The sequence below is a fragment of the Mixophyes fleayi genome, unplaced genomic scaffold (assembly GCF_038048845.1).
Source record: "Mixophyes fleayi isolate aMixFle1 unplaced genomic scaffold, aMixFle1.hap1 Scaffold_28, whole genome shotgun sequence".
In the NCBI taxonomy this organism is placed as follows: Eukaryota; Metazoa; Chordata; class Amphibia; order Anura; family Limnodynastidae; genus Mixophyes; species Mixophyes fleayi.
The window spans coordinates 554,206-570,400 of record NW_027446866.1 but is presented as its reverse complement, the minus strand read 5'-3'; positions in this window follow the sequence as shown (position 1 = coordinate 570,400).

The window sequence follows — 16,195 nt, the reverse complement described above, 5'->3', positions numbered from 1 at the left end:
GAGGTCTTCACCTCTCGTAACCATCTGCTGACAAGATTGTGACATGCTCTACAGACATACCGAGGAGCTATCGGCAGGAGTGTTGGACAGACGGTAGTGAGTGCGTACACACTTCCACGTTTGCCCGACATTGATCTATCATTGATTGTGATTTTTAGGACGTTTAGAAAGGCAAGTCGACAGATGCAATGTGTTTTGGTACAAGAAACACATAATCGTGGGACAGAGACTACACCTTACCATACTGTACCTACTTGAAGTTAAATCTACACCGTATTCAGCACAAATGATGCCAGTAATGATAAAAAAAAAAAAAGTCACTCAGTTATGCAAAGTCACTGAGGACTGGTGGAGCCATCATGGCTGATAATGGGCAGAAAGTTTAATAGATTTTAAAAATTAGGAACAATACAAGTTAGGGTTAAACTACACCACTTTTATACCTGGATCTATTTATATGCAATTAGCCAGCAACCCATGTTTCAGCTAAAAAACAACAACACATAAAGCATTTTACTATGGAAATACATAGATATAGTTTTGTTTTAATTAATTCCAACAATTCTATTAGGACTACATTCATGCTCATTAAAGGAGTTTTATAATTCTTTGATCTTCATCAGCTTTGAAAACATTTAACTAACTGCACAATAACAGTTCGATGTTGAAAGTCATACTTACATAACAGCTCTGTCATCCTAGTCTAATAACAACTTGTAACCAGACAATGCAGTTTATTTACTACATATTAACAAATTGGAGCATTTCCAGAGGTTAACTTGGCTGGAATACACATTGTGGCAATACACACATGTAGGAATTCTGTGCTTTACTGAACTATATTTTATTAGTGTGACCTATTTGATCAAGAGGACTGCTTATGGAATCACTGGTGTCATAGGTGGTGATGTGTGATCCAGTGATGTAACCATGTGAAATGGTAGGTCATCAGTGACATCACTAATGACACTAGTTGACATGTGACTTTAGGAATGTTGTCATCAGAAATACTTTTCGGACACAATTAGGGCTCTCTATCTCGGATGCCTTACGGGTATGGGATAAATTTATTGGGTCGCACAAGGATGTTGTACTCCCTTCTCGCAATCTTTCCCTCCAAGCATTGTCGAAACTCATACCGGATATCAATATTACTGTATGGAAAAATAGAGGGATAGTTTCACTGGCCGATATGTTTGCGCAGACCCTTTTCCTCCCCTTTGACGTGCTTAGGGACAAATACAATCTGCCTCAGTCTGAGATGTTTAAATATATGAGAATTAGACACTGGGTGGGGGCGGCTTCCAGGACCCCCCATGCCCTGTCCACACTTCCAGCTCAGGTCCTAGATAGATTAACAAAGGCGGGTAGTAGGGGAGGAATAACATTCTGGTACCGCTATTCCCAGTCCCTGGTCCCAGTCTCCAAGACTCCGATTCAGGCACGTTGGGAAGCAGATATTGGTATGACTCTCTCCCTCCAGCAATGGGAAAAGATCTACATTTCCTCACACCGCATGTCTAGATGCATCAATCACACCGAAATGTATGTTAAGCTCCTCAATCGGCTCTACCTCACCCCGGATCGCCTTCATAAGATATGGCCAAGTCAGTCTAAATTCTGCTGGCGTCAATGTGGTCAGATAGCAGATGTTTATCATGTCTTTTGGACATGCCCGGTGATCCAGACGTTCTGGGGCGAGATATCCGCTTTGATTTCGGAGGTCCTGCGAGTTTCTGTCACTCTTGACCCGAACGTAGCCCTCCTACATATATATCAGCCTGGGGTTCCTAGCTATAAGCGCTATGTATTAGGACACATACTAATAGCCGCTAGAGCAGCAATTGCTCAGAACTGGAAGTCCCCTGCTCCCCACAGCATCACCAAGGTCGTGTCTAAGATCCAGTATAGTTTTGAAATGGAAACAACGGATGTGCCCTATACGTCATCCGACTCCAATCCAATTTTCAAATGGTTTAGCTGGCACGAATATGTTACAGAGGGCTCCGGTAGAGCACGAGTAGCTTCAAATACTTCACCCTCTCCCTCCCCAGCAGCCCTCATAGAGGAACCCCAGCCTAACGAATAGGCTCTGCCTGTGTGTTATCTGAGCTACCTAGGTATTAATATCTCCCCATCTGGCATACTATGAGAAAGACCAATGTGTATATTTTATTTCTGCTTCTTAAAGTAACGTGCATGCTATAAGATCTCTGTTTCAATTGAGTGACCCCCCCCCCCCCCCATCCCCCTGCGTGGGGGTGCCCCCTCTTGTTTTTTTTTGTTTTTTTCATTACCCTTTTGTTTGTTACCTCAACTGTGCTTGTTACCCTTTCTTTTTTCTGTACCCCATTTAACTTTGAAAAACTCAATAAAAATTTATTGAAGTAAAAAAAATAAAAAAAAATAAAAAAAAGTTATTTAAAAAAAAGACAAAAAACTAATTACATTTTTTTTTAATTACAACAAAATTTGCACAACCAATCCTGCAGTATAAGCCCATTGGTACTGCAATATTACCAAGTTCACACATTCAGCAGTAAAAGTCCAGTGGTTCTGCAATATTACAAAGTTCACACATTCTGCAGTATCAGTCCAGTGGTGCTGTGTCCTGTGCTCTGTCCTGCTGAGTTCAGTAGTGCTGCTGGGTCCTGCGCTGTGTCCGGTTCAGTCCAGTGGTGCTGTGTCCTGTGCTCTGTGCTTCTAAGGGCATAGTTATTTCCCCATTATTCCCAAGTTTTTAAAAAATAAAAAAAAAGTTATAAAAAAAATAAAAATAAAAAATGTAAAAAAAAAATAATTATAACCAAATTTGCAAAGCCAATCCAGCAGTATATAAGCCCATTGGTACTGCAATATTACCAAGTTCACACATTCAGCAGTAAAAGTCCAGTGGTACTGCTATTACAAAGTTCACTGATTCAGCAGTGTATAAGTTCAGTGGTATGGCTATTACAAAGTTCACTGATTCAGCAGTGTATAAGTCCAGTGGTACTGCTATTACAAAGTTCACTGATTCAGCAGTGTATAAGTCCAGTGGTACTGCTATTACAAAGTTCACTGATTCAGCAGTATAAGTCCAGTGCTACTCTCCTGTGCCGCATATAATTTTTAAAGGCTTTGCCGAGTGTGTGTGGCTTAGGGGTACGCTCTCTTGTGCTACATATAATGGAAAACCAAAATTTGGAGGATAAAGTAGGGAAAGATCAAGACCCACTTCCTCCTAATGCTGAAGCTGCTGCCACTAGTCATGACATAGACGATGAAATGCCATCAACGTCGTCTGGCAAGCCCGATGCCCAATCTCCTAGTACAGGGCATGTAAAATCCAAAAAGCCCAAGTACTCAAAAAATAGCAAAAAGAGAAACTTAAAATCATCTGAGGAGAAACGTAAAGTTGGCAATATGCCATTTACGACACGTAGTGGCAAGGAACGGCTTAGGCCCTGGCCCGTGTTCATGACTAGTGGTCCAGCTTCACCCAAGGATCTAAGCCCTCCTCCCCCCCTACAAAAAATTTAAGAGAGTTATGCTGTCAGCAACAACAACAACAAAACAGCAAACAACAGCCTTCTAAACAGATGACATCACAAATCCCCAAGGCGAGTCCAAGGGTGTTGTTGGTTGTGAACCCTGACCTTCCCATCACTGTACGGGAAGAGGTGACTCCATCCAGCATTTGCAGCACGCCCTCTGCATATGCTGGAAGGATCACCCACAGTCCAGTTACAGATTTGGCTAATGAAGGTGTGAATGTTGTACACTGGGAGGAGGATATTGATGTAGCTGGCGCTGAGGAGGATGTTGATGATTATGATTCAGTGGGATACCAAATTGCCTTTCTCAATTTCTATTTATATTCTGGATTATATAACGGATGAAAAGTTTTCTGTTTTACTCCTAGTGGAGAGGGGATTTGATGCAGACAGATACCAAACTGCCTTTGTCCATTTCTTTGTATATTTGAATTTCTAGTTCTACAGTCTATGCAGGCTGCTTTATTTATATTCAACTACAAGTGTAGGGCGGGGGGGGGGGGGGGGGGCATAGATAGCCACCAAAGTAACGTGGTCCATTTAATTTCACTTTCTAGCTCCACAGTCTGTGCAGCCTGCTTTTTTTATCTTCAAAGTATTTATATTTACAAGCCTTGCAATCTAAATTAACTAGAGGTAGTGACGTGGTAGAACTCCAAAAGGCAGTTTGGAAGCCCCTGTACAAACTGGCTCTATTTTTTAACTGAGTTGTCCCCCCTCCAGTGTGTACTCGGAAAGAGTTTTTAGTGCAGCTGGGAACCTGGTCAGTGAGCGGCGAAGGAGGTTGCTTCCTCACAACGTTGAAAAAATGATGTTTATAAAAATGAATAATTAATTCCTCAATGAAGTACAGCACTGCCCTCCAGACAGTACAGAGGGACTGTGGTTGTGGAGTCCAGCGGGGACGAATTGATAATGTGTGAGGAGGAGGAAGTACATACTGTAGGGGGAGAGGAATCAGAGGTTGAGGATGAGGAGGACATCTTTCCTCAGTAGAGCCTGTTTAGTTTGTACAGGGGGAGATGAATTGTTTTATTGGTGTGGGGGCCCAAACAAACAATTCATCTAAAGTGTAATGACATATACTCCTTAGTTAGAGTTGTAGCTAACAATGGATACATTGTGGCATGGGATGGCATTTCATCGTCTATGTAATCTCAGTATATACATACCAAAAATAATATTTGTGTCATTCTCAAAACTTTTGTATTTCATGCCTATGATTTACTTTTATGTTTGTATACAACAAGTTATTTTTGGTATGTATATATGTATATCTATAATAGCTCAGATTTATTGAATTAATTCTATTTTTCAATTAGATAGCATGTAAATAAGTTAGCAGCCCTCGCACAGTACAATTAAGAAGCATAATACTCAAAAGTGTTAACATTCAGTTAAGCTTTCCTAAACCATAACTTCAAGGGCATTTGTACATTTTTGTACCTTGGTTTTAACAGGTGGATGGACTGGTAGTGACTCTGCCATATCATCTAGTCCCTGATGTTGACATTTTCATAAGTGGAACCAATGTCCTGGTGACCACAGGATTTGGCCTCAAAGTGAAGTTTGATGGAAACCATAAAGTGCAGGTGACACTTCCAGGCAATTACTCCGGTAAAGTTTGTGGCCTTTGTGGAAATTTCAATGGAAATGCAGCTGATGATTTCTTAAATCCAGATGGCGAATTAGAACCGGATTCAAACAGTCTTGGTAACAGCTGGCAAATTGACAATGACACAAGGTGAAACATTTTTATCTTGATTTCATATCTATAATGTTCATATATGTATTATAAGCGTTGTTGTACAATGTCAAAGATATACATCAAAACATAACCAGTCATCAATTTATCTTAAAGATGCACTCCAGGAGTTGATCATCCTCCAGTTTGCACAGATGATGAGAAAGACACCATTGTCAGCAACAGCTTCTGTGGAATGATCACTGACAAGAACGGTCCATTTAAAGATTGCCACAATGTCATTGATCCATTAGTATACTTCAGTAACTGTGTGTATGACGTATGTGAGCTGAACTTGGATACGGAAATACTGTGTGATAGTCTCCAAGCATATGCTGAGTCCTGTCAGTCTAATGGAGTTACAATCAATCCATGGAGGAATGACACTTTCTGCCGTAAGTGGGTCACATCAATCCTTACTATTAATGGTTTTCAGAATAAAGCATTATATGAAGCGTGAGGAAATTACATTTCCTCACGCTTTCTTAAAATTGACATCTCCAAAACTGAACTCATTGTTTTTCACCCACCCAGACTCCCATCCCAAAATGACTTCTCTATCATTGTTAATAACTCCACTATCTCCTCTGTCACCCAACTCCGCTGCCTGGGAGTCACTCTTGACTCCTCTTTCTCTTTTGCCCCCCACATTCAGTCCCTCGCCCAAGCCTGCCGCTTCCAGCTCCGTAACATTGCCCACATCCGTCCCTTCCTCTCTCAAGATGACACCAAAACTATCATCCATGATCTCATCATCTCCCGCCTCGATTACTGCAACCTCCTCCTTACTGGACTTCCCTGCTCCCACCTCGCCCCCCTCCGCTCTATACTCAATGCAAATGCAAGACTCATCTTCCTCTCACGCCGCTCCTTTTCCGCCTCCCTTCCCTGTCTTGCCTTACACTGGCTCCCCTTCCCCTACAGAATCCTTTTCAAACTCCTCACCACTACTTACAAGGCTCTATCCCAGTCCACTGCCCCTTATATCTCTAACCTCCTCTCCATTCACACTCCCGACCGCTCCCTGCTCTCGGCCAATGATCGCCGCCTCTTCTCCACTCTGATCACCTCTTCCCACTCTAGAATCTAAGACTTCTCCCGCGCTGCCCCCCTTCACTGGAACGACCTCCCTCGCTCCATCCGTCTCTCACCCAATCTGTGCTCCTTCAAACGGAAACTTAAAACTCACCTGTTCCTTAAGGCCTACCAACCATCCACTTAACCTCTCATCTCTTCTGCTCATTCTCCCCTGGCCCCTCTTTTCTCTCCACTTTGCTTCACTGGCTCCCTTCTGTGCCTGTTTTTGTTTACCCTCCCTTAGGATGTAAGCTTGTATGAGCAGGGCCCCTCTTCCCTCCTGTCTCCATACCTGTTCATCCGCTCCGTCTCTACTGTATTCGCCTGCCCGGAGTTTCTGAAGTATTGGTACTTTGTGTTTATTGTTCTGTACTGTTTACCCTGTATAGTCTACTGTTTGTACCGTGTACGGCGCTGCGGAAACCTTGTGGTGCCTTACAAATAAACGATAATAGTAATAATAATATGAAATGTAAATAAATGTAAATAAACCTGTTTTCTATATTTTATCAAGTTTACAAGCTAAGATTAAGGGATAATGATGGAAGCTAGAACTCCTAAAGAATAGCTGTTGTTAATAACTGGCACATTAATCATTAGTTAAATCTAAACTCTAGTAAATTGCAATGTGAGATGTACAATCGGCTATATAGACCAAGAGCAACTTTCAATGTCAAGGAAATTTGCAAAGTAATATAGTTTTGTAAGGTCTATACATGTGGTATAATATTATATTACTTACTCAAAACCAGAAACATTGCAGTTTAGCAGAAGAGAAATTCATGAAAGTAAAACACTGGAGTCATAATGAAAGTAAATGCTACACTGCAGTTTGTTAAACTGTATTCCTGACAATTCTTCAACAAACATATATTATATGGTTATAGATATCAAACATTTCCATCAGTAAGTATAAGCAAAGCTAAAGAGATACATTGATTCATGAATGAAAGTCCAATAGAACTGTGTAATTTTTTACAGAACTGAAATGTCCTTCGAACAGTCACTATGAGCATTGTGGAACAGCCTGTCCGGCTACTTGTGTCAATCCAGGATCTCCATCCACCTGTAATCTCAACTGTACTGAATCCTGTATCTGTGACCAAGGATACATCCTCTATGACAAAAAGTGTGTTCCAGATGACAAGTGTGGATGTTGGGATGATGACAAACATTATCCTGTAGGCTCTGAGTTCTGGACAGATGATACTTGCTCTAAAAAATGTAGATGCCCCTCACCAGGAAGCGGTTTAGTCTGTAGCAGTGAATCATGTCCCAGTAACCAGTACTGTGGAATATCAAACGGAGTTCCTGGCTGTCAATACTTCACATATGGTATTTGTAGAGTTCATAATGATCCACATTATGACACTTTTGACAGAGTAAACCATGATTTCATGGGTCTATGTACATACACCCTTGCCAAGCTCTGCAACAGTTCTTCTTCTCCATATTATTTCAACATTGAAGCAAAGAATGAACATCGTGGAGATCCCACAGTGTCTTACGTGAAGTACGTTCTTGTTGAAGTTTATGGCCATAAAATCCAAATTATGAAAAATGAGAAGGATCGTGTTTTGGTAAGAAGAAGCATGTTTTGCTTTTCTACAAAATACCTGAAAAGCTTTTACATTGATTTTAATTTTAATTTTAATTTGTTGCTATTTATCACAGGTCAATGAGAAATGGACCACACTCCCAGTAACCTTAGCTGAAGGAGCAGTGTCTGTGACCTGGACTGGAAAATATGTTAGACTGGAGACGGATTTCAAACTGACTGTCTCTTATGATGTAGATACCTCTGTAGAGGTGAAACTTCCCAGTAACTTCTCCAAACTGACCTGTGGAATGTGTGGTAACTTTAATCTTAAGGTGTTAAAAAGGTTCTTGTCATGCATTTGGGCCTAGCCCAGGCCTCCTCAGGGGAAGAGCGTTACTTCCCGACGCAAGCGCCCTTTTTTAACATGGTTTTGTCCACATGTCACCACCTCATTATTTTTCTCCATCACCTCATCCTTCATCTTCATCGCCACATCCTTCATCAAGCTACTTAAGGTGTTAAAAACTCCCCACTGTCACCCCCGGCAACCACCAACCACTCCCAACTGTCACTTCTCCTTCAAGAAATATATAGGCCAGTGTATAACTTTGCCCAGCAGGTGGCGCTGCAGCTTGTTTTTTTATTTTCACACACGCCACTAGGCATTTATATGTTTTGGTTTTGGTTTTGTTTTGCAATTTTGTTTAAAAGTCAATGTTTTTGGGCATAAACTAACCTAATTTAGTGCTTTCTTGGATAAGTAAGGTAATTCTAAAGCTAATAAATTAGGAAGAAAACAGTTCAATCCCTGGTAGGCCGTCCTTAATTCTGCACACAAACCTGGTTGTCTTCCTCTTCATCCTAGCCTATTGGCAATGCAGCCATAATCTTTGGGTGTATATTACACCCTACACTTATAATTAAATATATAAATAAATGGATAAAGGCAGTTTGGTTTCAGTCTCTATAGCCCCCCCCCACTTGTAGTTAAATAGAAATAAAGCAGCCTGCATAGACTGAACAATATAAAAAATAAATGGACCATGGTAGTTTGGTGGCTGTCTATGACTCCCCCAGCCCTCCACTTGTAGTTGAATAGAAAAAAGCAGCCTGCATAGACTGTAGAATTAGAATATAAAAATAAATGGACAAAGACAGTTTGGTATCTGTCTGCATCAGACCCCCTCTCCACTAGGAGTAAAATAGAAAACTATTCAGCCGTTATAGAGTCTAGAATATAAATAGAAATTGATAAAGGCAATTTGGTATCTGTCTGCATCATAATCATCAACATCATCATTAGTGCCCTCGTCGCCTACACAAATCTCCCCCTCATCCTCTTCTAATTCCAAAGTGAATCTAGGGACAAAAGAGAAAACTGTTTCTTTTTCTGTCATATTGCCTCTTTGATATATTGTATTGCATAGCATATGTGTACTTCCTGCTTAGCGTATGTGAACTTCCGGTAGATTTGCCACGTGGTTAAACAATCGTTTTGATAGTTATTATATGTGCATAGTATAATTACTTGTGAAAGCCTCTGAGACATTATTACTATTGTTGGGAACTTTTGATTTTCTGCGCAGAAAAGGTGTATAGTGTGTGATTTTGTAACGTAGATACACTGTTTATTGTTGAGGTGCTCAGTTACTGTCTGACGAGGCAGGTTGCCCAACTGAAGGACGGTATACGGGGCAGGTATACCGGGAGCGAAAACAAAGGAAGTTTTTGCGCGCGCTCCCAAGAGTAATCGCAACGTTTATTCATAGTTAGTATTTGTAAGCGTTGCGATCGGACCGCACGGCAAGGAAAGCCGTGATTGTAACTTGGGAAGGCAGCAGGGAAGAATTACATTGGAAAGACTGGTTGATTGTATGGACTTTGTGCTACCAGTTGTAATAAACTCAACAGATTTTTGTGGTTTAGCCAGGGTATCGAGGAGCTGATAGCCCTTGGGTCCCACAGTGATATTTTCTGTGTTAGGGGTCCTCGTTTGGTACGAGAGGAAGCGAGTGGACGCGGCTTGAGCAAATATGTCCACAGCCAGTAAGAGATCTCTAGCGGTAGAGTGTTTGTAGCAAAGGGTTGAAAGTGTTTTTGGAAGTGTGGTCTGCATAGACTGGTACTGTTCAACATGGGTGCTAAGCATACGCTAGAGATGGCCAGTGTACTGCCTAAGGAAGGGTCTATTGGTTCAGCACGGTTTCTTATGTGCAAGAAATATGGTGCATACGCAACTGCGTATTGTGACACGTGGGTCGAGATGACCCAGGAGTGTGTTAGGCCTTTCCCAACAATAGGGAGTTTTAATGCAGAGGTACTAAATAACGTAAAAGATAAAGTGTGGTTGATTAAGTCAACAAAAGTGAGAAATAAACATAATGACTGTTTAAAATTGTGGCAAATGGAAGGCAACACGTGGCAGAGCAGCGAGTGCACAGCGGAAGTAGGCGTGGCGAAAAGCGCGCACACAACGGAAGTAGCCGTTGAGAAGCGTGGAGAACTACAGTACAGCCATTATTAAAAATGAAAAAAAGAAAATTTCTAAGTTATATCCTGTTTTAAGTCAGTTTAAAGCAAGTGTTTCTGAAGAAGAGGATGAACCCACGGTAATTTCAGCCATTGCCCATGCTGTTAATATGTTAGAGGTTCAGCGTAACTAAGGAAAGGGGGCAATGGCTGAGATAGGTGAGAGTAGTGTGACCACTAGGAGAGACAATATTCAAAGTACTGAAGTAGCTAACCCTGAAGATAGTGAACCAGTGGGTACGTATCCAGTCCGCACAATATCAGTTCCCAATGGGAAGGCGGATAAGGATGGTGTAGTTCCTTTAAGAAATGTAACAATGCATTGTCCTTGGACTAGATCAGAATTACGTTCCATTATGACTGAATTCCCAGATCCTAGAAAAGAGTTGGCAAAGGGTCAGAAATTTGTTAAAGACTTAGGAAATGCACACGAACCAACCAATAAGGATTGGCGTGTAGTGTTGAGGGCATGTCTTCCTCCCAATACTAACGTACAAAAAATGTATTAAAGATTGTTCGTTGGAGGAAGATGATATCTTGACAGATGAGGTGAATCAAGAGAATATAGAACAAATTATCCAACATTTAGCCATCTATTTTCCAGTAGTAGCGAATTGGAGTAAAATTTTCACCATCAAACAGAAAGATAGTGAAACAGCATCAGATTACTTCGTTAGAGCTATAGCAGCGATAACACGGTTTACTGGGATATCAAACATAGGTGAAGACCCACATCACAGGGAAGTAGCTGTAGGAGTACTAATGGATGGTCTTAGGGAAAATTTAAAAACCAGAGTACAAACCACATTACCTAATTGGAGAGGCATCACAGTAGATTCTCTTAGGGAGTCTGCTGTGGAGCATGACAAAACCCTTTATAGAAAAAAGGAAGAGAAAAGTGATAGGTTAATGACGGTGAGTATACAGGTTCTAGAGGGGATGCATACAGGACCACCAGCATACAACCCACATAATAAGAAACATAGATTGATCAGATGTTTCAACTGTAATGAAGAAGGACACATTAGGAGGGATTGTAAAAAGGACAGATACAACCCTAGAGGTGGGACACATAGATATCCTCCAAGGAAGAATTCATATAGACTAGAAGACTCACATCTACCCGCACATATTATAGTAGCAAATGCTGTGCGGGAAAGCGACAGTCAGCGCTAGGGGTCAGGTCATACCTGTAGTCTACAGCCAGTGAGGTTAACAGAGAGTCTGAGAGAACAACCAACAATGATAGTTGACATAGCTGGGAGGAAACAAACTTTTCTTGTAGATACAGGGGCGGCCAGATCTGTGATAACCTCTCCTTTCAATCTACAGGTGACCAGTAAGACTATTCCAGCTATGGGGGTAACGGGAAGAGTGTTACATTATCCTCTAACTAAACCCGCTGAAGTTACTATTGGGCCCCTGCATACTAAGCATTCGTTTCTCTTAGCTGCAGCGGCTCCTACTAACTTGCTAGGGAGAGACTTGTTATGTAAAATGGGATGTGTCATATACTGTACTTCTGATGGTGTGTTCTTAGATATACCAGAGAAAGTCACGCATGAGGTACAGGATATATTGGACACCCCTCAAAGGTTAATGTTGCACTCTACCGTTGTAGAACAAAGTCCATCTCAAGTAAAGGGGATGTTGCTGGAAATACCGGGTTCACTATGGACCAGAGATGGACAGGACACTGGATTGATGGCAAACGTAGCCCCTGTCATGGTAAATCTAAAAAGTGGTAGGATAGCTCCAAAAAGATAAGTATCCATTAAAACCAGAGGTGGAATTAGGGGTATATCCTGTTATTAAAAGGCTGTTGCAACAAGGGATTTTAATCCGTACATCGAGCACAGCAAATAGTCCCATTTTCCCTGTGAAGAAGAGTGGGGGGATGGGCTATAGATTAGTCCAGGACTTAAGGGGAATTAATAAAGTTGTTGAGAGCCAATTACCCGTAGTGCCGAATCCAGCTGTCATCCTCATGCAGATTCCACCGTCTGCCAGTCATTTTACTGTCATTGATCTATGTTCTGCTTTCTTCTCAGTCCCTCTTCACCCTGACTGCCAGTACCTATTTGCATTCTCCTACCGGGGAGTGCAATACACATGGACCAGACTGCCCCAGGGGTTCATTGACAGTCCCAGTATTTTCTTCCAAGCCTTACATGACTGTTTGCAATCCTTTCAACCCTGCAATGGGTCTGTTCTAATTCAATATGTGGACGATTTGTTGCTGTGCTCTGATTCTTTTATGTCATGTTTACATGATACTAAATTGTTGTTGCTCCATCTCTCACAAACAGGACACAAGGTGGTAAAGGACAAGTTACAGCCATGTCAGACTAAGGTCAAATACTTAGGGCACTGTCTCACCCAGGGGCTAAGACATCTGATGACTGACAGAATTGAGGCCATACAACACATGACTCTGCCGCAGAGCCAGAAGCAAATTCGTACCTTCTTGGGGATGTGTGGATACTGTAGATCCTGGATCCCAGGTTTTTCTATTCTGGCATTACCATTGCAGGAGCTAGTCTCTTCCTCGAAACCAGAACGTGTCGTACACACAGAAGAGTCAGAGCAAGCGTTCTTTAATCTTAAAGATAGTCTGACTAGAGCACCTGCATTGAGAATACCTGATTATAAAAAGCCTTTTGAGCTATACTGTACGGAAGCTGATGGTTGTGCAGCAGCTGTCCTCGCAAAGAAACATGGTGACGCTAGCAGACCGGTAGCATACTACAGTGCACAATTTGACACTGTGGCAAGATCACTCCCAACATGTCTCAGAAGTGTAGCAGCAACTGCTCTTCTGGTAAGTAAGAGCGAGGACGTAGTATTAGGACATAATTTAACTGTCTATACACCCCATGCTGTATCAGCTCTGTTAAATTCAGCCCAAACCAGACATGTTTCTTCAGCTAGATTCACAAAGTGGGAACTAGCTCTGATGGCACCCTCAAACATCACCATCAAACGATGTAGCACCTTAAATCCAGCTACATACCTTCCATATGTGTCTCTAGAGACACAAAGGGTGGGAGGTGAGGAGACCCAGGTTGATGATGAGTTAGGCAAGAATACTGACACGCATGATTGTATGGAACACCTGAATCAGACCTTTACTGCAAGGCCCGACATACCTGACACCCCCTTAGAAAATGTAGATTTTACGTTTTATACAGACGGGAGTTGTCATATATAGGCAGAGACGGGAGAATTCTGTACTGGTTATGCTGTTGTAGACGATCAGGATGTGGTAGAAGCTGAACCCCTTGGCCCACCTCACTCAGCCCAAGTGGCGGAAGTAGTAGCATTAAAGACAGGGTGTGAGTTGGCAGAAGGTAAATCATCTAATATATATACTGACTCTAGGTACGCCTTCGGGGTAGTGCATGATTTTGGGGCCCTTTGGCGTCTTAAAAACTTTACGACAGCAGCAGGTACGCCAGTGGCACACTCACAACACATAAAAGGACTTTTGACAGCGATACAGTTACCCAAGACGGTAGCCGTCATAAAGTGCAAAGCCCATACCTCTGAAGAAGACCCGGTGTCATTGGGCAATAATAGGGCGGACGAAAGCTGCTAAATGGGCAGCAGGGCAACCTTTGACTATCGACCGAGACTATGATGGTTTTTCAGACATTAGACATGCAGAAATTAATTGAAAGGCAAGATTTGTGTTCCCTGCAGGAAAAGGCGGTCTGGAAGGCGAAGGGATGTGGTCAAGAGTCCTCAGGACTCTGGAAAGATGGACAAGGTAAGCTTGTAGCTCCCCGAACGTACTATCCAAGCCTGGCTGAAGCAGCACATGGTCTGACTCACCTGGGTAAAGAAGGTATGTGCAAACTGGTGAGAGCATACTTGTGTGCTCCTGGATTTTCCTCTCAGGCTGGTAAGAAAGCAATGTCATGTCTTACTTGTTTGAGGAAAAATGTAGGGAAAACTATTCCAACTTAGCCATGCCACATCCCTCCTACAGACGGACCTTTTCAGGTAATACAAATTGACTATATCCAATTACCACCGTGCAGGAATCTAAAGTAATTGTTAGTATGTATTGATGTGTTTTCCGGTTGGGTAGAAGCATATCCAGCAGCCACTAATACTGCTGTGTTCACTGCAAAGAAAATTGTACAAGAGTTTGTGTGTAGGTTCGGTATCCCTAGAATCATTGAAAGTGATAGGGGTACCCACTTTACTGGTGATATCTTCCAAAACATGTGTAAGCTCATGGGAATCAGTAGCAGACTTCACACCCCTTACCGACCACAAGCCAGTGGTAAGGTGGAAAGAGTAAATGGTACTATAAAGAACAAGCTTGGTAAGATAATGTCTGAAACTGGGTTGGCGTGGCCTGAAGCTTTGCCACTAGTCCTCCATAGCATTCGAACCACTCCTAGACCTCCTCTTAATCTGTCCCCCTTTGAGATACTGTTTGGCCGACAACCTTATTTGATCGTGAGTCCACAAGACGACTTGAAGTGTAATAATGAAGTGACTGTACAATATCTTATAAAAATGAGCAGACAGCTAAAGCAAAAACTAAAAATGCTGTCACCTGGTATGCCAGAAACGAACAGTCATGATGTTGAATCTGGGGGGTATGTTATGATCCGCAATTTCTTACGTTCAGGTTGTTTAACAGACCTTTGGGAAGGCCCGTACCAAGTGCTGCTGAGCAGTACTACATCACTGAAGATTGCAGAGAGAGACACTTGGGTCTATTCCACCCACTGCAGGAGAGTCAGTAACCCGGAGAAAGTGCGAGATAAAACTGAGACCGATGACACAGATCTGTCACTCCGGGAGACCTAAATCTGTCCGGGAGACCTAAAGCCTGCAGTCAAGACACCTGAACCAGAGACGTTGCATCAGAACTATCTTTCCAGCGATGGAGTGGCGGTTTTTGTTTTTCTTTTGTTCCAGGATTTTTCTTGTTTTTACTTTTTCTAGGACATTCTATTTTTGTGAAGGAGGATGGAGGACAGAGGAAGGTTCTGGCAGTGATACGGATGAGATTGAGATTGAAGAAAAATTACTAGAGTACTCAGAGCAGCCCATTATCAAGTTTGGTCCAGGGGTTATGAAAAGGTCTGCTAGCTCAGGAACTCGGAGACAGTGTGAGGGGCTATTGTCTGATGAGTATTGTATCTGCAAGTTCTGTGACTCCCTAGTTGAAGAGAGATGCATCCAGTGATGCCAGTCCACCGGTAATCTGAATGTGGGCGAGCATCCTCTGGAGGATTATCACTCCTTGGTGGGTAAGGTTCTAAACCAAACCGAGTGCTGGGTGTGCTCTCACGTGCCGCAGGGGCAGCATAACATAGGACTAGTGCCATTCCCTTTAAAGATCTCCGATGTACTCGAATTGAGGGGTGGGAGGCCCATAGAAGGGAGGTACAATAACACTAAGTCCCCTAGTCTGACGCTTCGACAATATCTTTGCTGTGCCTAAATATCTCTCATGCAAAGCGTCTGGAGAATTGGGAAGCTCACCTATCAGATCAGACAATGGCTCGCCACTCTCATTTTGGAGGGAGACGTACAAGGTCACCAATAGGAAGGAATGTTGATGGAAGTCACAAATTAGGGCGTATAACCAAACATAAGAAAGTATCCATTGGAAAAGTCTCTATAGGTAATTGTAAGAATGTCATCCATGCTGACACGTTTCTTGAGCAAATGGAGACACTAGGCATGGGTAGTTTTATCAAAACCCTGTGTGATATAATTAATGGGCATACTGTTCCTTATGTT